This window comes from Oxyura jamaicensis, chromosome 9 (assembly GCF_011077185.1).
Source record: "Oxyura jamaicensis isolate SHBP4307 breed ruddy duck chromosome 9, BPBGC_Ojam_1.0, whole genome shotgun sequence".
NCBI classification, from domain to species: Eukaryota; Metazoa; Chordata; class Aves; order Anseriformes; family Anatidae; genus Oxyura; species Oxyura jamaicensis.
In genome coordinates this window covers 14961921-14982635 of record NC_048901.1, presented here as the reverse complement: position 1 = coordinate 14982635, position 20715 = coordinate 14961921, and the positions used below count along the sequence as shown (strand labels likewise).

At 44.8% G+C, this 20715-nt stretch overlaps 1 protein-coding gene across 5 annotated transcripts in view; it reads left to right on the top strand.

Moving 5' to 3' along the window:
* The window catches only part of TP63 (tumor protein p63), a 226017-nt gene that overhangs the window by 90239 nt on the left and 115063 nt on the right, over positions 1 to 20715 (top strand). The window contains exon 1 of one of the 5 annotated variants that reach the window (XM_035334734.1): positions 12584 to 12605. The exons of the other annotated variants lie outside the window; for them this stretch is intronic. The gene's annotated coding sequence lies outside the window, so the exon portion shown is untranslated. Of the gene's footprint in view, positions 1 to 12583; positions 12606 to 20715 lie in introns of those variants that run through there. 5 annotated transcript variants of the gene reach the window in all.

Below are 20715 nucleotides of genomic sequence, written 5' to 3'. Positions count from 1 at the left end.
AAATTCTGGTCCGTGTCTACACGTAGGATTTACACATGTGCCTTTGTGGAAGAGGAGGCCCTCATAGAAGATGTGAGATTGTAAAGCACATCTAAGCAGGCTTGTTGACAAGTGGGTAAGCGCTTGGTGAGCTCTAAACCTGCCCAGGCCGTCTGGGAGCCTTCCAAGGCAGCTTGGTGCGTAAAGGATAGATATGTGCCATTTTCTGTGCTGACCTTACCTATACACCAGGGGTGTCAGACCCTCATTTTGAGGGTGGACTGGGAGCTTTTGAGCTGTGTGGGAGCTGGCCAGCTCTTCACACAGGTCGTGGCCTCTGCGGGGTGACAGGATTCTTTCCTCCTGGACCTGCCAGCTCCTGCCTCCTCAGGCCCTGCCACTCAGGCCCAGAGGCTCCCTTCTGTGTCTGTCTTGCCATGGTAAGGGCCTTAAATCAGCCACCCTCGTGGAGCACGGATGGGGAAGGCCGTGTCCTGCAGGAACGGGCTGCTGGGCAGGCTTGGCGCAAACGAGGGGACATGGCAACACAGGCCCGTGACAGCCTGCGCAGGGAACGTGGTGAAAGCAAAACACACGGGATACACACATCCCGTTCCCTTCATGCTCAGGGGTCCTGCAGCTGCTTGCTTTGACGGATGGATGGCAGCGCTGCCTGGGCACCTCTGCGTACCCTGCTCCTTCCTTCTCATCTTTCAGGCCATGCTGTCGTTCCCTGTGCTCCCTGGATGACCCTTCGCAGAAGCAGCCTTGGCCAAAAAGCTACCGCAGGCACTTGCAGTCCTGTGGGGTGTTAACAGGCCTGCTGGCCCTCAGAGGCTTGCTGCCTTCACAATTTATGCACGTTTGCTCGGCTTTTTTTCCTCATGTGTTTTTCTTTGTTTGCTTGTTTTTTGTTGTTGTTTGCTTTTACAAGTTCTTCAAAGGGTCTGGGAGACTGATCAGCAGGAAGGTACGCTGCTGCACTTGTCATGGCATTCACCTGCCCCTTGGTGGCCATAAGCTTTTGCGCTGTTGGGCAGTAGGGACAATTAGCACGTTTTCCCTGTGTGTGGATGTGCTTGTATGAAGTCAACTTCTGTGCTGGTATGGAGATGCAAGGAGAGGTCTCCTGGTGAAAAGTACAGTGGCTAGTAATGTTGGCAGACTCCACTATGGCAGAGGGCCAGCCATGGCGTCCTGAAGCATGCTATTACCCTTGCTTTGCAAAATTAGATGTGTTTGCATGGTGTCCATAGATCTCCTTTCCCCTCCTGTGGCAACCAGTTTTTGTGGAAGGCAAACTGCTGCTGCGGCTGACAAATGGAAGTGTGTTTGCACACTGGTACAAGAGACATCGTGTACTTTCCCTGCTTGCTGCTTTTATTTTTGAGCAAGTGATAACTCTCCCGTTTGTATCTCCTTTGACAAGCATTGGAGGATTTTTCTCATGAGATCTCTTGTTTCTGTACTTTTTTTTTTTCTTAATCCCTCTTTCTTTTTGTTTTGCTTTGTTTTTGGAACAGAAGGTGAATTTTCATTCTGGTGAGAACTAATAACTACTTGACAGTCAGCTTTAAAGAAATTTGTAGCTTGTATCCAATCATTGGAAAGGAATAACATTTGCCTCTTAGGAGTTCACAAAGCATATGACAAGGAGTGAAAAATGGTGTGGTTTTCCATACTATATCATGGTATAGTCCCACAGTCAGACAGATGGAGAACAGTCATCATTGGAGACCAGAGCAACAGTTGCCCCTGGGCACAGAATTCAAAGCTGCCACTGCCTGCCTACCTGCTCTTCCAGAGGGGAGATTCACTCTCACGCATGCAAGTACTCTTTTTTTAATTTGATGGAGGGACAAAAAAAGGGAGGGGGGTGTAATCCCTCCTGATTACCCATTTTACTTTAAAAGCACTGTAACTGGCATGAAGAATTTCACTTCTATGTGCAAAGGTCTGTGCTGTTGGCCTCTTCTCCCTGCTGGCCTCCTGCTTCTTCTCTTGCACCTTGGTAGAGTTCATGAGCAGTTGTCCTTTTTCCTCTAGTTATTTACCACTTAATGTAGTCCAAGTTTCTAGAACAGCTTATCATCTAAATCTAGCGATGAAGTTTGCATTGTGTTTTCTGATATGATCCTTTTTGAGATGCAAATGAACTGTTATATTCTGATCGAAAATTCCCCAATTTCCATGAAGCCCACACCTGACTGAGTCCAGTGAGGAGAATTTCTCTTTGTATTGCTTAGGCTGCTCAAAGTGTGCTTTGTCCTACCGTGATACTTGGTACCCTGCAGTACTCGATATGCTCAGGACACATTGCAGGCAGTGTATTCCTGAAAATGCTAAAAATACAGCTCTTACCTTGCAGGCCACAGTCTTTTCACTCCAAACAGCACTCAGGACTGTGCTGTGTTCAACGTATGTCAAGTCAAGACTTAGCAGTAGAATGGGGAGCTCTTCAGTAGAAAAGTGACTCTCATAAAACATCTTTTGTCTCTGAAATCCAATACACTCATCTCTTCTCACCTTGACAGACAAAATTCATCACCAAATGTTCTCTGTAAATATGAGGTCATGTTTTGCAAACAGTTTTACAAATTTATTTTGTGTGAAATTATTCACCTAGAGTTCATTGGCCACGTATCCACCCTGCTGGTTATTCAGATGCTCTTCACCGCAACTATTGTTCTGACTCTTCACGAGTAATCAGCTGCTGCCAGGAGTGTCTCATCAGTCACCTGCTTGAGGAGCACAGCTTCCGCTCCCCAGCTAGCTGAAGCCCACAACATTTTCATGATACCCACACAAACGCTTTCAGGATGACTGTGCCTCTCTTTGTGACATTCCTTGTCTTTCTTCAGGGACTTCCATAAATGAAAAGGAAAAAAAAAATCCCCCCCTCCCTTTTTGGGGAGGTATGAGAGGAAAGAAAAATGTTCTCCATTATACATGAAGCGAATGCACTTGAAGCAAAGTCATTCCATGAAACTTAGTATTTATCCAAGACCACAGATGCAGGTATTTAACTACCTAAAGCTTCAGAGGAGCACCCAGAGGCACCAAGCTTCAAACATTTGTTATTCTGCAATACCAGGAGTTTGTCAGCCAGGCTCTCGGGAGAGGTGAGATGGAGCTTGGAAGACAGCCCAACTCTGAGGTTCTACTTAGTTCATATTGTTCTCTGTAGCTAGAGTATTTTACAAACTAAAAGCTAAGAGTTTGAATTTACATCCACTAGGGAATTACAGCTTGATGTAGTGACTGGCTTTATGTGTGAGATTCTCTGGGTAGTCTTGCCTGTGCTTTTAACAATTGCATTTCTGTCAAAATTGTGGAAGGTTGGCTCAGCTGAGATTGATAATGACCCACAAGCCTGGCTCCTAGTGCTGAGTGTCAAACATCAGGCACACAACCCCACAACTGAGCTGCAGAGAGATGCAGAGGTGTCTGGCTTTAATAGATTCTGAAGATGCAAGCAGTTTTCAAGATTTTTCTAGATGATTGCTTTTTAGATTTTCAGTATCCTTTCCTCCCCAAGTTGTAAAAGTGATCTTTACTCCTTTCAAGCTTTTTTTTTTCCCCTAGCAGCAACCCTTTTCTTGCCCAAATCCCTCCTGTTTCACAATCCATGCAATTTTCAAATGTTTTCATTGAGGAGATTTTCTTGCTTACTGCATCAGATACAACTCCCTAGGAAAACAAGAACAATTTTCCAGCCAGTTCATCTCTTTACCTAATCTAAATAGAGAGAAGAGATACATAAGAATAAGCTATCCTGACTCCATATGCAGAAGCTATTTACAAACTACCCATTCAGGCTTGTGCTTCACAGTGAGCTGATTGTGGGTTAACGTTTCTCGGAAACCTTACCTGACCCAGTGAAATGCGTGTGCAAGCACTTTTCATGTTCGTGCCCTTGACACGCGGACACTTGCAGTGAAGCACATGGCCATGAAAGCAGTTATATTGATGTCAGTTGGCCAGCTTGCATGTTAGCCAGCATGTGCTTACGTGCTTGGTGAGGTCAAGCCTGCCTTTCTTTGTGCCAGGGAGGCAACAGGCCCTGTTCACGTTACAGACATTTAATAATATCCATTGCTGCAGGATAACAGTACGCACATGGAAACCTACCTGGTAGCAAATTACCCTTTGTGAAGAAAGAGCCAAGCTACACTGGAGTAGGACCAGGACATAATCACTTGCTCCATGTTGGGTGATGTGAATAGCTCATTATGCAATAGCAACTGTATCACACACCTGAGCATCGTGTCCTGACCAGTGCTATAGGAGGATGGGAAGTAGGCCATCTGATTTCCTGGCATGCTTGCGTGGTTGCGTCATCACAATATCTGAAAAATCCATCTTGAAGGTATTTCTCCTCAAAACTTTACTCTAAAACAAAAACAAACAAACAAAAGTCCTGTCTTATATGCTTCTGGCTTGGAAAGAAGTGTCTCAAAGCAGGGTAGCTGAGCCCAGGTCTCCCAAAGCGGTTATAAGTGTTCTTCAGACACCAGGCCACCTCTCCAGAAAGCCAAATGCTGACACATTGCCCTTGTTGCCACTGACCTCCATGTTGGTTTTTACTTAGCATCCTCTCGAGGTGAAGCAGAGCTCCACCTGTGCTCTCGTGTGCCCTTTGTGCTGGGATCGCAGCCTGGGATATTTTTGTAAATTATGTAATGACCAAACCGAAAAGACAGTCTTTCTAGGGTTACCACTGACGGCGGGACATGACTCCAGGGCAAAGTATCCAAGCATCTTTGCTTACTGTGGGAGGGTGATTGGGCACAGCGTTTTTCCTCTGCACCCAATGAGATGGAATGCAGGGCTCGAGTTAGCAGTACCTTGGTGATATGAGCCTCCATGGGGTTTATGTCATCCCTATATTTCAGGTGTTACAGAATGTGAAAGATATTATTGCCTTAGAAGCGTGTTGCAAAGCCAGCTCCTCTGGCCTAACAAAACCCTCTTTTTAAAGGTTTTAAAGGCAAAGCAAATTTAAACTAAGGGTTGTGGAGTGGTTCTTCATGAGAAGTAAAATGAATCCCCCGTGCCCTATTACATGTGGAATGGGATGGCTGTGCAGCAGGGAATTGACCCCAGGAGAAGTCCAATGTACAGATCTAATATCAAAGCTGAGATATGCTTTGGGGGAGCACAGTGTTAGCATTGACTGATCTTGTGTTAACAGTTACGTTCGTGATCTCCCTTCTGTAACCGAAATGAAATGGGAATTATTCCAGGGCATGAATACTGTCTTGTTGATCCTGCTGATGCATCTGTTAGCTAAACACCTTGTTCAGATATGCTAGTGTTGGAAGTCAGTTCAATGAAAGTAGTCTGCATCTGTCCGCATCCCAGCAAAGCGGAAATCTCGTATTTTAGCTGTCAAAAATGCTGGTGACCAGAAAGCAGTGGTTTCATCAGCTCTGAGTCATGAGTGAGGGATGCTGCCCTCTCCTGGAAGGAATGCCAGGTTTCTGGCCAGGTCTAGGAGTATCAGTTCATGATTCTGGGACCAAACCCTTGAACGTGGCCCGAGTACTTAGGACTAGGGCACATAGCATGACAAAGCTCATCACAGCAGTGGATTTGCGCAGCAAATTGTAACCAAATACGGGACTGTGCACCAGCAAATAGGATAATAAAATTCTGTGAACAGCTGTAATGGCAGAGCAACTCTAATCCTACTTTTTCAATTACTTAATGTACCCAAATGGCAGTATCTTCTATTTTGAGGAGTGGAGAAATCTGGAGGTGTATCTCATCTCCCAAGTGCAATGCCAAGAAATTGTTGCAGAATGATTCAGAAAACCTATTATTGCCTGTGCATGGGCTAGTCCTCATTGTTCCCCCAGCCTTGGGCAGCCACCAAAATGAATCACCATATCGCCTCTTCATAAATTTGGGTTGCTGCATAGGATGACCACAAAAAAAAATAAAATAAAAAGTCATTCAGAGAATGAAATAAGGGTAAAGTTACCCGTCATAGCTCTGAATTTGAAAAATTTTCACTGTGTAAAGTGAACAAGACAAACAAGCTGAAAGGTTCGTAGGTATGCATGAATGCTTGCCCCTAAAGCACCAAAGAAATGTTTAGTTTTAAAGGTAGAATACTGGGGAAATCAAGTCATAAGAAGCAAGGTTGGGGCACTGTGAAGAGTTAACCTGAAGTCATCTGGAAAATGATCCTGCTCTTTGACAGAGAGGAGCATCCACGGATGTCTGTCCTTCCTGTAAGGGTAAGGATGTTCTCCTGCAGGAGATATTAAACCCCTCTGGATGCATAATGTTTCTTATCTGTCTTTGGAAAAGGAAAGCTGTCAAAACATTTATCAAAGGAAATAAAATGGGGCAATGTTAGAGTCAGAGAGTCCCATTTCCAGTCCTAAATGTTTTCTGATATTTTTTTTCTTGCCCTGTTCTTTTCCCCACGTCTCAGTCTCACTGTAAAATTAGTTTGATTATGCTCCATCCGCTGCCAGACTTTCTGTGCCTGACAGGCAGTTCTACTGCTCTCTCCTGCCAAGAGTCATCAGGCTTAGGGGGATGGCAGGCAGAAATGTCAAACTGCAGGATGACACTAACTGGAAGGTCCTATAAGGGTCACCAGGTGTGACCTAAGGTTTGTGAAGTTTTGAGGAACAAAACAATAGAAGCTGAAAGTGTGTTTTTGCTTTCCCTCTCCCAACTTCATTTACTTGCTCATTAAATTGAGAAGCATGTAGCTACACCCATAGAAAATTACTGCATTTCGTAACCTTTAATTGATTTGCGTATTTATGGGGAAACTGGTATTTCGGGACTATCCAACTGTGCCATCACTATCACCTTCCCGTGGGTCTCTGTGTGCATGGTTGCTGCAAAGAAACGCTGATGTTTGTCTGCCTGGCACAGGCCTGGCAGCTCCACAGGCAGAATTCCTCACTGCAGGTTACTAATACCAAAATCAGGGAGCCCTTATTTGTAGATGGGGCAGATAGCCATTGCAGCATGCTCTGCTCTGTTTGTTTGGCTGGCTGTCGGTATTCCAGCAAAGATTTTGAAACACATCAGTGTGCTGCATGCTGCTAATGATGTTCCTTTTTCATACCATCAGGAATTAGGTAGGGATAGCGCTGGCATGGATAGGTACCAAAGCACTTCAGTTAGTGATGTGGGTGTAATTGCTCCCCTCATCCCCTCTCTCAGTCTCCTGGGGTTTTCAGCAGTTGTAAATTCAGGGATGCAGTCGATGTCTGTGTGAGCTGAGAAAGAGGTGAGGACCCTCACAACCTCTCATCTGTCTCAAGGGCACTGTTGCTGAAAATCCATTTCAGTTGGACCCAGCCACAGAACCACGGAATGGTTTCTTGCCACACACAGCTGTTTGTGACCTGAAACTCCTTCTTCACTCGCTTTTTGACTTCACTTTTTAACTTTTGCTTCTAATTGCTGAGGCTGGAAAGCCTTACATATAATACATTGACTGTGAAGAGTAATCATTTAGTGTCTTCTCTCTGTCTAATGCCCCTGGTTCTGGCCTTATTTATGCTGGTCACCCTGCTGGCATGAAAGCTGTTGCTTCAGGCTTGAATGTTGCAAGTATGAATCTTGCCCTAAATAAATAATGATTAAGCTACCCAAAATAGCCCAGGACAAGCATCACCCAACCCAGAGCACAACAGCTGGATGGTGTAACTCTGGACTGAGGGTCAGCTCCGACCCTGGCTGAAGGCTTGGCACCCCCTCAAAGGGGGTGGTGGGTATTTGCTGGTGGCCCACCAAAACCCTCCTCAACAAGCCTGGTGGCCCCAGGGAGAATGTAGTGGCAGAGTGTCCTCTGTCTTGTCACTAGCAGGTACTTGGAAGATATGAGAAGTGTGAGGGCTTGCTGTTGGGACCTATGGACCAGTCAGCATGGGGCAAAGGCAGAGTGTGTAGGGTGATAACAGCATAATGGTGGTGCACCAGGCCACGGCTCCTGCTGTCAGCTTTGGGAATCAGTGTCCAGCTGTGCTGCAGCTTTGGCTGGGCAACCACAGCAGGCAGTTGGCTAGCCAAGGAGCTGAGGCCGCATGACACAGTGGTGAGAAGCAGCTGCAGCCCAGAGGCACCTGAGATCACTCTGTGGAGGCTGAGATTTACTGAGGCTTCACTCTAGTCTGGTCTGAAACAAGCAAAGGGCAGTACGTGACCATAACATGACCTGCACTTCTTAACCCAAGAGAGTGAATCCTTATTAAATTTTCTAGGTCTGGTTGGAAACGCTGCTCTTCAGGGGCTAGATCTTGTGCAAGGTTGCTCTGTGGATGGACATTGCACAAAAAGTGTTAATCTGTAAAACACCCTGCCCATGGGTGTTGGAAAAAGGTGTTAGTCCAGAGGTGTTCTGTAGCACCACAGCTCTTTTTTTTTTTTTTTCCCTCCCTCACTGCTCTTGTATCATTGCATCTGTCTGCTCTTCCATATTTTTTTTCTTCTCGCTGTGTCCGTGTTTGTTGAATGAAGAGCCATGCACGCTTGTCCAAGCACTTCTGCAAGCCCCAGTCTGAAATGACGCAGATTGTGAAAAAGCCTAATTTTGTTCCATCTGAGCCATGATCTTCAGAGTTGAGTGAGAACAGAGGGGTTGACTCCCCTTTGTTGCACCTGGCCCAGTGTCTGGAACCTTATACTACAGCAGAAACCATCACTCCTTCTTTCTCTTGAGAAAAATTACTTTGGGTCAAGCTACCATCTCCGTTTTATCACCTGCTAATTGCAGGACATCCTGGGGAAGATGGTGGCATTTGCACCTTTGATCCCAATGGTGCAAGGTTGGGTTCTCTCTTCTGTAGGCTCTGAGAGAGTGTAGGTGTTTGCTTTAGGCTACGATGACATGAGAAATACCTTTGTGAGGCGAGGCATGGGTGTATTGGGGCGTGACTCAGAGGAAGTCAATGTACAGGGATTTGTTTTGTGTGCAAGAGATCTATTCACTTTAGTTACCAGGATGGGTGTAATTAACTTTTCTTTTACATTTTATTATTTTGATTATTAATCATGACTTAACAATGGCTGAGCCAATGAAGATTTCATATGCAATTTCAAAGAGTCCAAGGGCTGGCTTGAGGGAGCCAGGGAATTAGATGGCAGTTCCCTGTACTCTGCTGAGGGACCAGTACAAACCAAGGAGGCTGCTAGCCTGGGGCAGGATATCCTACTTTAGAGAAAGTAGTGAAGGAGGACATGCTTAAAACTGGGCTGCAAGGAGTCTTGCCAAGAAAACGTAGAAGAGCATCAGTATGGACACAAGATGTAAAGAAAATGAACTTGGTGCACGTCCAGGTTTCCTTGGTCTTGGAACCGGACCTCTCTTTCTGTTTTTTGATCTAATTAACAGTAGATGAGATTAGCTGCAGTTCTTTTATGGGGTGAGGATCGCTCTGGGGTTATTCAAGTTTGCATTGCTCTTAGCCTTGATTTAGGGTGTCCAGAGTCAATCTTCCTACAGCAGACGAAGCTGCATAGTTCAAAAGTCTGCCACAGCTTGGGTTCTGTTCTGATTTTCTTTGTGTGCCAGTGGGGAGTTGCTGTGGAGCGTATAAAACAAATTAGATGAGCTGAGTGCACAAGGACCATGCAGCCTTGCTGCAGGAAAGCTCTTTTTGTCACCATCCTGCTGTATTCTGCAGTAAGATTGTCTCACTAATAGACCGATTTATGCCAGAACAACTCAGCAAACAGGTTATGGTTCCTATAAACGTTAACTTGAGAGAAATACAACTTCAGAGCAAATGACAACTCATTTTCCAAGAAGAAGAGGGTGGATTGAGGTGGGAGGCACATGAATCATGCTGCCTGTATTTGACTTCTGCCCTGATTTGAGACTAAAATTCAGAGGTGAGGCAAGGGGAGCAGCTGGGTTGTCTTGTTATAATCAAACCAGAAAAGTTTTCCACAAACTCTGCAAGCCTGTGGTGTTCTAATGGTCAGGCTCAGAGCATTTGTTTTTATAGGGCATTGACTGGATTCCTCTGTTACTGTCCCAGGTTGCCTTGTTGCTGTTTCTAACGAAAAGGACCTTTTAAGAAAGGTGGCCAGACTTCCTCTAAATAATCAACTCCAGGTCCCAACGTGCAGCCAGTATATTCAGGTAGCTATCAGAGCAGTACTGGAGACAAAAGAACATTTCTGTTGGTTAGGAAACTCTAAGATATGTTTGCATTCATCCTAAGAGGGGAAAAACTGTCAAGATACTCATGAAACAAAGAAGACTTTAAAAAAAAAAAAAATCCTCCAAACAAACACAGTACATTAACCTGGAAACACTGAATAAAACTTAAAACTTCTGTGATACATTTGATGGAAATAAAACATTTCCCTGTGTCTTCAGGTATTAAATAGTTTTAAACAGTTCTGAAAAGTTTGTTGAAAATGAAAATTTGGGGTTTGCTGATAAAAGTAAACTGTTTGAGCTAAGAAAGATGAGGGGAAGAGAGAGGAACCAGGTGGTTTTGCCATGGGAGGAACCAGGTGGCGTTGCCATTGTAGGGCATAAAATAGGGATCTGTCAACTGGAGATATGAGCCGGTAAATAACTGCAGGCTAGAAAAGTGCCATTTCAGCATGTTACTCCTGTCCAGAAACACAGTGACTGGGTGTGCACAACAGTGCCTGGAATTGTGGCCATATTGTTTCCAGACCTGAATTGGTTTGTGCGCCATCAGCACAGAAGTACCCGTGCTGCCCTCATCAATCCTGGTAATCCAAGGCTGCCATGTGCCTGCTCAGGCATCTCTGCAGCTGCTGGGTGTTTGGGGGAATTATGGTCTCCTTCCAGGCAGGATGGCTGCAGATCTCCTTCCAGAGAAACAATTAATCAGAATGAGGAGCCACTGCTGTTGGAGGCTTTCCTGCAAAGGTTCTCCTAGTCTGTAATATGGAAGACGAAGAAATTGCAAAACTCTCCAATCAGGGCCAGAAAACAGCACGAGACAGAAAGTTGCTGGAGGTGGTGTCAGGCACAGCAAAGACCAAGAAAACTTCCAAGGTCTTTTCTTGCAGTTTGTCAAATCCCCAATTGGTTTTTCCACAGCTTATTCCTTGTACCTTATAAATAATACTTAAGTCAACACAGACAGTTGTGGCTACTGGTAAAAACCACAGAGAGCAGCTAAATACAATGGAAATGACTTATTCCACCATTTGTTTTTATTTGGAGCAAGCAAAAAACTTTTGAAAAGAAGTGAGTCATTTTCATTTTTTTCATCCATCTTGGCTTTTGTCTGCTCAACAAAGTGTCCTTTTTTGTGTATAGTTGTGGTCTCAACTTTTTTTTTGTTGCTTTTTATTTATTTACTTCTTTATTTTCTGCTTTGCTTTCTTGGTTTAGGATTGTCTCCCAGTGACAACTGCTAGCACCACAGGGCTAGAACTGGTAAAAGACAAAGCAAAACCGCCATGCCTTTGGGGAAATGACTCTGCTACCTTGCCAAGAAACATGTTTGGCAGGTTTATAAGCCAAGGTGGAGTTGAAGTTCTCTGAGCCCTTCTGCCCTCCTTGAAAGATGTCAGGTGGGAACCTCAGCAAAGGTAATATCTTGAACAGCATCTCCAGGGTTGGGCAAACTGGTTCAGGTAGAAGAAATTGCAGCTCACGCTGAACCTTTGCCCATTTCTTGGTGGGCCCAGCCTAAATTGTGTCTTCTTCCATCTCACAAACCTAAATCTGGCACACAATTGTCCTCAGAACTGAACTTTCATAGATGATGTGAAAAGTATGGCTGATATCTTAAAATCTCTCTCTTGCGTGTCTGCACCTCTGCCCTCCCTTGAGGTTAATTATTTGAACCTCAGCCAGTATTTACTCCGTGCGTGCTAATCCTAGACTGGTGTGGGCTTCAGGCCTCCACTGGAGATGGACTCCCCGCAGGACCACAAACTAATGTATCCCTTTGGCTTTGCCAAGATTGTGTTAGAAAGCAGGGGCTGTGGGGATGCATGTGGTTAGCCTAAGCAGCCACTTGTCGTTGTTGGAGAGTCTGTGTGGTTTTTATGAGGGAAGCAACTGAATAGTCTTCCTCTGAGCTGACTCGGAAAAATTAGGGTGAGGGTCTGCATGGAGAGATGGAGGGATTCTACCTTTAAGGTAATGTTGGCAATTATACCTCTGCAAAGAGCAGGTCTTTGCTCAGCAAAGGAGCTCTAACATTTGCATTTGTATTAGCTGCTACTCAGTGCTGAAACTATTACCAGGCACTCACCCAACCTTGTTCCAGCTGCTCTAGGAAGAAAAACAATCAGCTTGATTTTGTAAAAGCTTTTTTCTTTTTCTTTTTCTTTTTCTTTTTTTAATAGAAAGACCTTCTGAGAGGTACTCCACAGGAGTAGCTTATTAAGTGTCATTACCTCCCAGGCCATGTGGCATGGGGAGAATATTGTGGCCCAACAGTATAAAGAGTTGTGCTCAACAAAAAGACCCTCTGGGGTGGTAGCTGAGGGAGAGCTTCTAAGATAAAGGTGGAAGGAAGAACTACAGGAGAATGAGCAAGGGCAGAAGAAAGAATAGGGCAGGATAATCCAAGACGTTTTCTGGTCTATGGTCTTCTGACATTATTTGTCTCCTTTGTGTTAAAAAATGTGAGTGATGAAGAGCAAGGGTATGTACTGTATCTGAAATCTCGAGTGGGCTTTAGACTGGAGATATCTGTGTCCATTTTGCCCGTAAAACACAACGAGCAGGATAACATCGATGAGGGCAGTAGGAATCGTGGTTTAAGGTGGCTCTTCTGAGCTGAAAATCCTTGTAATAAACAATAATGCTCCTCTGGCCTTAAACTCAGCTCGGAAGATGCTTCTAGGCTTCTTCGTGCAGCTGTTACCCTGTTGCAAATCTTCATAAAACAGAGGGCCTTGTGTTTATATTTGTGCTTGCAATTGGCAGGGGTTGGCAGGTTATCTGAATACTCTATCTCTGTATTTGCCTACTTCCAGATCTGTTGACAGTATAAGAATGTCAATATTTTTTTCCTTGTAAGGTGATATAAGCAACTGCCTAACTGTTGACTCAACTAAGGATTACTAATTTCAATAGCTAGTTAACACATCAGCTTACATTCCAGGCAGAAGTGCAGTGCCTGCTACTTCTGGGAAGCTAACAGTGCTCAGCTGCTTGGAGCCAGGGCAGAGCGTGCTGAAGCTCCCTTTGGGCAGGTCGTTCGCCAGCCCAGCAGATAAGCTGGGCTGCTGGGGGATGCTCCATGGGATGTAAGATTTCAGGGTGTCTCTTCCTCTAGTTTTTTTCGGTAGTGATTTCCTGGAATTTACTTTGCATTTAATTTGAGGCAGATAACTGCTGGATTTCCTTTCCTCTTCTTAGTATGACTTTATTAAAGGTGACCAACTGACTTGCATCTCTAACAGAGAGAATGGCAGGGCAGGCTTTGTGTAGATCTCTGAACGTGTTTGCGAGGGACTTGCCAGCCCAAATCCCACCTATCTAGGTCATAACTGACATTTCTTGCTTATATGGTGTCTGTGGAGTATATTTAAGAAATAGGTTGGTTCCATCTTGTGCTGAGCTATGTCTTGCTCCCAGCAAACACGTATTGAATGTGCACATGCACAGTCTACGCACGACCTGTGCCTGCTCAGTAGTGCATCTACAATCATTTTTACTCTTAGTCGTCTTTGAGATTTCAGGAAGTGGCTTAGTAGAAATTCATCTACTTTGTTTCTCTTTGCCTTAAAATGCTTTTGAGATGGTCATGAGAACGTAGCATGGGCTGTCAGTATTTATCGGGCTCTACTTTATTTGTTCTACAATTATATTGTGAAACACCGTGTGTGCTTTTAGGCATAAACATGGTGTGATGATGAACATGGTGTGATGTTTTTTTTTTTTTTTTTTCTACAGCTCTGCTCATCCCCTTCTTTTGCACACATGAATTTACAGTCCTTTTTTTTTTTTTTTTTTTTTTTTTTTTTTTCTAAAGGAAATTATGTCCCACAAAAGTCTGCCCTGCAGTTGAGGCTAAAGGAAGAGCTACATGGCTGCTCTTTTCATTACCTTAGAAATGAGCATTGATTAAGTTCTACTGGAGTGAATTTACTTGCATCTCTGTGTAACAAGAGCCTAGAATTTTTTTTTGTTTTTGCAGTTCTGCCACGTACATGGATAAAATGAGGTTGGAATCTGAATAGCAGATGTCATAATGCGGGGAGGTGTCCACCTCCGTAGTTCGTGCACATGTCTATGTTGTTCCGTTGGCATTTAGCTTGACATAAAACGTCTCTAGTTTAATGAATGTTTTTGTCAGCTTCTGTGGAAAATATCCCAGACTTGTCAAGTCTATTCATATCCTCTGTCAATGCCAAGGGGCATCCATTGTGCCTACAAAGCATCTGTTTCAGCATCCCATTACTCATCTGAATGCACGGTGATAAGTGAAAAGCAGCTGGCAGCATTGCAGGACCAAAAGCCATGGTTCAGTTATTGGTACCCAAGCATCTTCAAAAGCTCTGTGCGGAGCTGCAGAGCAGTAAGTGCAGGAGCATCCTTCCTCTCCCTCCTCCAGAGCTGAGGGCAGCCACAGCACCGCTGTGGGAGCAAGGGCTGTGCACCAGCTCTGCAGTCACTCCTTGGAGGACAAAGCTTCTCGGGGCCCTCTAGGTCTGCCCAGAGATGAGAAGCAGCACCTCCTGCTGACTCACCCTAGGCTTATTTTGAGGACTAAAACCTTGATAGTTTGGACTGACAATTTTTCTTTCAGTGATTAAAAAGTTCCGTTCTGGGCAAGCTGGGGAGAGGGTGTGCTCTGTACCTTCTTGACAAGAGTAAGAATCTCCCTGCTTATCTCCCTTGAAATCATCTATTTCACATTCATCATCTGAATTCAATTAAAAATAACCTGCAGCTGTAATTGTTAAGGGCTGTTTTTAACTGAGCTCCCTTCATCCTAGATTGTGTGGGATTTCCCCCTGCAGTTTCAAGAGCAGGTGGTCAGTGGGAAATTCCTACAAGTTCCTTAGTGTAGGGTTGCTCTTGGGGGCTAGTCACAGCAGATCAGATGCGACTTTGCATTCATCTCTGCAGAACAAAAGACTGATTTATTTTTTTCCCCATTTATATCAATACCTGGCAAAAGCTATGAAAATGTGCGGCTATAGGACACAGTTCTTGGGTTTTCACCATGCGTGGGGTATGGTGTAGCCAACCAAGGCATCATCTCCAGCATGACCCAAGGAGTTTGTGCAGCATGTACTACAGTGCATGGACATGCCACAGGACCATTTTAGTCCATTTTGAAAGCACGGGATAAGTTCCCTGAAATGCTTGTGTGACGAGCATGGTTTATATCATAAAACAATTAGAAATGCATTTGTTTGGAGAGTGTTTAAGCATTCATTCATCATCCTCCTCTTTTTGTTAATGGGAAGTTTCCTGTTAAAAACTGGGTGAGGCACAGCCTTGCAGAAACGTTCACAAGCAGCATGAGAGATTCTTGCTTTTGTTCCTATTGTGTGGGAACTCTGCGAAGTCTGGGCACCTTCAGCCTGGACTGAACCTCTGCAAAATCCACACCTCAATCACAGAGATATACCTTGTTGTAAGAGAGCAGAGGGCCCTGATTTGGCTCAAGTTGTCTTCGCTTTTCTATCCTCTGTCCCTGTCTCCAGGTACCTTGGTAAAATTTCCTATGCATTTTTTTCTTTTTAATTAGACTGAATATTTGTGGAAAACTTAAGCCTCAGCGGTTTAACTCTCCTCTGTGACTAATAGCAGAGAAAAATGTTAAAACTTGTTACTCTCTTTTTACTCAGCTTGGCACGTAAGGAGCCGTAGTTTACCCAGGGAAAATTTGGAATAGCAACTATCTTGATTTGACACAAAGGCTTCGAGTGTTGTGGTGAAAATGGCTTTTGATTAGAAGTCATAAGCTGCTTGAAATCCTCATATGTGCAACGTAAGAAGTGGAATCCTTCTCCTGCAGCTTGTCATCGCTGCATACATTTGAGCTCTGGGTACTTCTTTCACTGGCTTTGAAAAAGCTTTGGATCTAGAGCTGTGCTCAGGGAAAGGAGGCAGGACAGCCTCTGCTCTGTGTTGGCTTACCAGGAACAGGGTGTCTCCTCTTTGTGCCTTGTGGGCCGAGTCAAAGTCCACCGTGCATCTCTCACCCCACTCATACTGGAGCCTTCAGAGAGCAATTCTGCCCTCACCGCCTGCCCTGAGTTAGGGATGTGCTCATTGCACACTCCCTCATTTTGCAGCTTGAGAAGCTGTATTTCTGCTGCAGCTGGGGAATTCAGTCTCCTCCTTCCCTGCCTCCTCTTCCCTTAATGCAACAAATGATACGAATTTGAAGGGATACTCGGCATCCAAAATAATACACCCATGCAGTAGCTTGTCCAAATTTACATCTCTGAAGCAATTAATCCTACAGCTCGTTGATGACTCTTTTTGTTTTAGTGGTGAGGTGGGTGTCTCTGGGGCCAGGGGTACAAGTGCATGGCTGTGCCCTGGAGCACAGTGTTCACTCCTATTTAGGGCTGCATCCTTCCAAAAGCCCAGCGCTGGTAGTTTCATGGCAGTGATGCAGAAATATTTGTAATGAGTGTTGCAGCACAGCTGAAAATCACTTTGTGTCACTTGTGTCTGCTGGGGAAGCCCTGCAAACCTGTCTGCTCTGTGTGCCACCAGGCCAGCTCTTTCCTTTGGGGTGCGAGCCCGATGTTGCTTCCTTCTGCAGCAAAACCACCAGCAACATTTCCCTGTCATGCCAGTGGAAAAGAAAGGTGTGTAAAATGAGCATGTTCCCAGGCTCTTTTCCTTCCCTGCTGAGACAGATCAAGACATTTTTCAATTTTAACTACAGGCAAGTAGTTTTGTGATTGGCAAAGGCAGTGAAGCCAGATTTCCTAAGGCTTTATCTAGTGGTTACTGCAGGCTTTTTTCTTTCTTTCTTTGTTTTTTTTTTTTATTTATTTTTTTACTTTTCCCCTAGATCCTTCTCTTTCCCCAGCCCACTATATTGGGGCTGCAACATAATAATGAGCACTGGAAGTCCAAAGCAGAGAGATCCTCTGATGAAGGAGTGGATTCCCTGTTGTCTAATAAAATAGCCTCTCCCATTGGTACTTCTCCTACATCCAGCATTATAGAAGTTCTCATGTACAATTTCTCATATCATTAAAGCAAAACCACATCTTGCAGCTCTTCCCTTTAGAGAGCACAGGGTACCTGTGGTGGTTTTTCTCTACCCAGCCACGGGGTAGCACAGAACTTGTAGGAATTCAGTATTTTCCTGAACCTCTGTCAGCAGTGGTGGGAACTGGACAGCTTTCTTGTGCAGCCTTCTGTTCAAACCCTTGCGAGGGGAGGTGGGAACACAGCATTCAGGCACTGTAACAGGGTGAGCCAGTCCCTGAAGAAAGGCATCTTACCAGCTTTCTGGAGGTTTCTGTACATGTGCTACAGGGCTGTAAGTGGGAACACATTATTTTTACTTTGAGGAAATGGCTAAATTTTTGCAGGTCTTTTTTGTTCTTTTGTTTCCTTTCCTGCTCCCCAGGTTCTCCCATTCCTAACTAGCACTGCCATACATGTTTATATGTATATATACATATATATAAAATATAACATTTATAGTCTTATACAGCATGGTTTTTATTCACTGATCCCCAGAAGGTCTTCTCAAGTGAAGCGAGTTGCTTCATCAGTGTGTGGTTGCTGTACACACCTTACCTGAGCCAAGGAGTCTCTGCCACAATCTATGCCCATTTCCATCTGCCTGATACCTCCTAAGGGATGTGTGTACATCTCCTAGTGATCGTTGAATCCCAAGCTACGAGGCTTTACAGAATCATTCAAAGCAGTCCAGTAATGTCCCTTTACCCTGTGCTGATCACATGGCAATTTCAAATGGCTTGAGCATTTCACATTTTTGTGTAATCTCCTTAATGTAGGGGCACTCTGGGAGCTCTCAGATTTCAGGGAGTTCAGGGTAATTTTAACTTGCTGGAACACTGCAAGTTTCCACAAATCTGAGCTGCAGCACTTGCCGGGGAAATGAGTGGCTGGGGAAGCAGTGGGTCCATTTGCCTTTCTCCTGGAGCAGGCATTTACCAAAAAAATATCGTCACTGAGTGGCACTGGGAGAAATAAAGGTGCAAGAGTGCCAGCGCTCATTTACAAAGGTGAACTTTTTGAATTAGCCTGAATAGTAAAGTGGTTATTCAATGGACATTTGGACTTCCTTTTACAAGGTTACTCTTCAGTCACGTTTTATTGGCAGCGCATCAACACAGGTTATTGTGTAAACTCTCTGAAATGTTTATCTGTGGTTTGCTGCTGCTGATCTATAAACAGTTCTAATCTCCCTGCCTCCATATCTCTTTCTTATGTACTTTGTAAAGTGTGACGGGAGAAAAAGTTATTTGGTGTGGCTGTTCCCCACCGCTGTATTTCCCAGTGATTTTTGGGAAGTGTTTGCGTTTCTGGTCAAACTTCATGCCTTTGATCATCGATCACTTCTTTTGAAGCGTTTTCTCTAAAAGAAATGGCTAAGCAGGTGGGGACTAAAAAACAATAAATAAATTGTGAGAGAGAGGGTAAATAATTTCAGGAGTCACTTAACTGATGAGCTGGTGAGCAGCGTGGAGAAGGTGAATTTTGTGTTCTTAGTCTCAGGAGCTAAAGTTTAAAATGAGGCTGGCAGATGCCAAGTCCAGAGCAGCCCAAAGGAGACAGTGTCTGAAAGTCACCAATGTGTGTTCTTTCATCTTATCTAAGCTGCTCGTCATGGCACACTGAGCAGTTTTAGCATGCAACTGTTTACTAGAGGAAGCAGTGGATACAAGAAGTTTCTTGGTGTTTAAAATTAGACAAAGTAACGGAAGATGAACCACTAGGCTACTAAATGCAAGACTAACAACTTGGTCTTGGGGTCTTCCAAAGCTGGGTGATGTTGAAGCCTGGTGAAGTGCTCCAGGCAGAGACCTGGTGAGCCTGGTCTGCTGTGACAGCTCCTTGGGCCCTGTTATAGACCAGTCTCGGTCTTATCCCTTCACTCTGTTCAGGGCTGTGAAGGAAGAGCAGAAAATGCAGGAAGCAAGCTGTTGTGTTTCAGCTACAGGTTAACGAGACCTGCAGAGCACCAGGCCAGCAGGATCCTGCTGGGATTGAGATCCCTTCATCCCGAGCACATCCCACTCCCTACCATCCCCAAGCCTCTGTGCAGGAGGGAATGCATGTTGAAGTCAGGGTTGAAGCCCTGCGGGGCAGACTTTTTGGTTTAGCATCAGTGATGACAGGGCACTGTGGGAAACTTCTTCCCCTGACCTTTTTTAAGGAAGCTCTGTGTGACTGGGCAGGACCTCCATGTCTTCCTTCCTCTAGCCAAAGCCAAGAATATGTTTTTTTTGTTTGTTTGTTTTTTGTTTGTTTGTTTGTTTGTTTTTCCAGTAGCCTTGGGCAGCTAGAGCAAAGGAGGACACAGATATGTGGAGCACCTGTGGCTGAAAACAGTAGGCAGGAAAAACAAAAAGCAGATCACGCTGAAATACAACGCTGAGTGCATGTCATCTTGCTGCAGAGAACTTAGGTCTCCCTGAGGCATTAGTTCTTGTGACAGAAGACCTGAAGTTCAGGGGCCTTCGGGCACACCAGCCGTACCCACAGCCTGTGCACATCCTGGCTGTGCCCTGGTGCAGGACAGGGGTTGCAGGAGGCTGCCAGCTTCCTTGCCTCTGCCAGCACCTGGGAGAGATGCTGGGAAGAGAAGCTATTTAAGTTCCCTAACTAGACTGCAGCTGACAGCAACTGATTGTCAAAGGCAGCCTAATTTAATTAGAGCTGAACTGGATCATTATTTAATGAGAACTGAGACTAATTAATTTTTGGAGTCACAGTACGGAAGATGCTTTGTTCCTTTTGAATAGATAATTAAGTGAGGCGTATGCAGGCACCCTATGCTCTGCTGCATTTTCAAAGGGTTTGTTCTTTTTCTTATCTCCATCTTATTTGTGTGAGCACTTGGGAATTAGGAATTAATTGTTTTGTTGCTAATGATGTTGGGTATAATTATCTTGCTTTAGAAAGGCTGCATTTGTCTAGGAACCAGGACTTTGTCTTCCAGAGCACAGTGCACAGGATCACTCCCGATGGGGACAAGATTGCAGAACAGAGGATGAGTTGCCTGCTTTTGGTCAGGAACAGAGTGGCCGAGCAGGAGCCACTGCAGAGGGGTATGTGACGATGTTTCACAATACCAGCCTCAGTTGGTTTTCCAGCATAGATAAATTAGCTTTCATGTGGCTTGTCCTCACCTTGTTCTGCCAGAGCAGGACAATGTCACCGCAGTGCTTAGTTGCCTGTCTCTGGCAGGAGGAGCTTTTGTCTGTTCCTGTTTTGTTTGTAGCAGCCCTGTGTGCTCCCGGTGCTACGCTGGGTCAGAGCAGCTTGGCTGTCCTGTTCCTCACACCCATAGGAGCCCCGGGGATTCGGGTATTTGCAAACACAAGTTAACATCTCAGTAATTGGAGTGATGTTCATTTGCAAGCTGTAGATTAATATTTTGAGTTCTGATGTTTCTAGAACAGTGTTGTATGTATTGTTCTTCATGACACCAGCAATTAACTCACAGCGTTCAATGCCTAGCAGGTCATTTCCACTAAAAACACAGTGCTTGAGCCCAACCTTTTTTAGAATGTATTGTGCTTCACAAGTGGAAAGGGTTCATCAAGAAGAGCTTCGTGGCTGCTGGCATC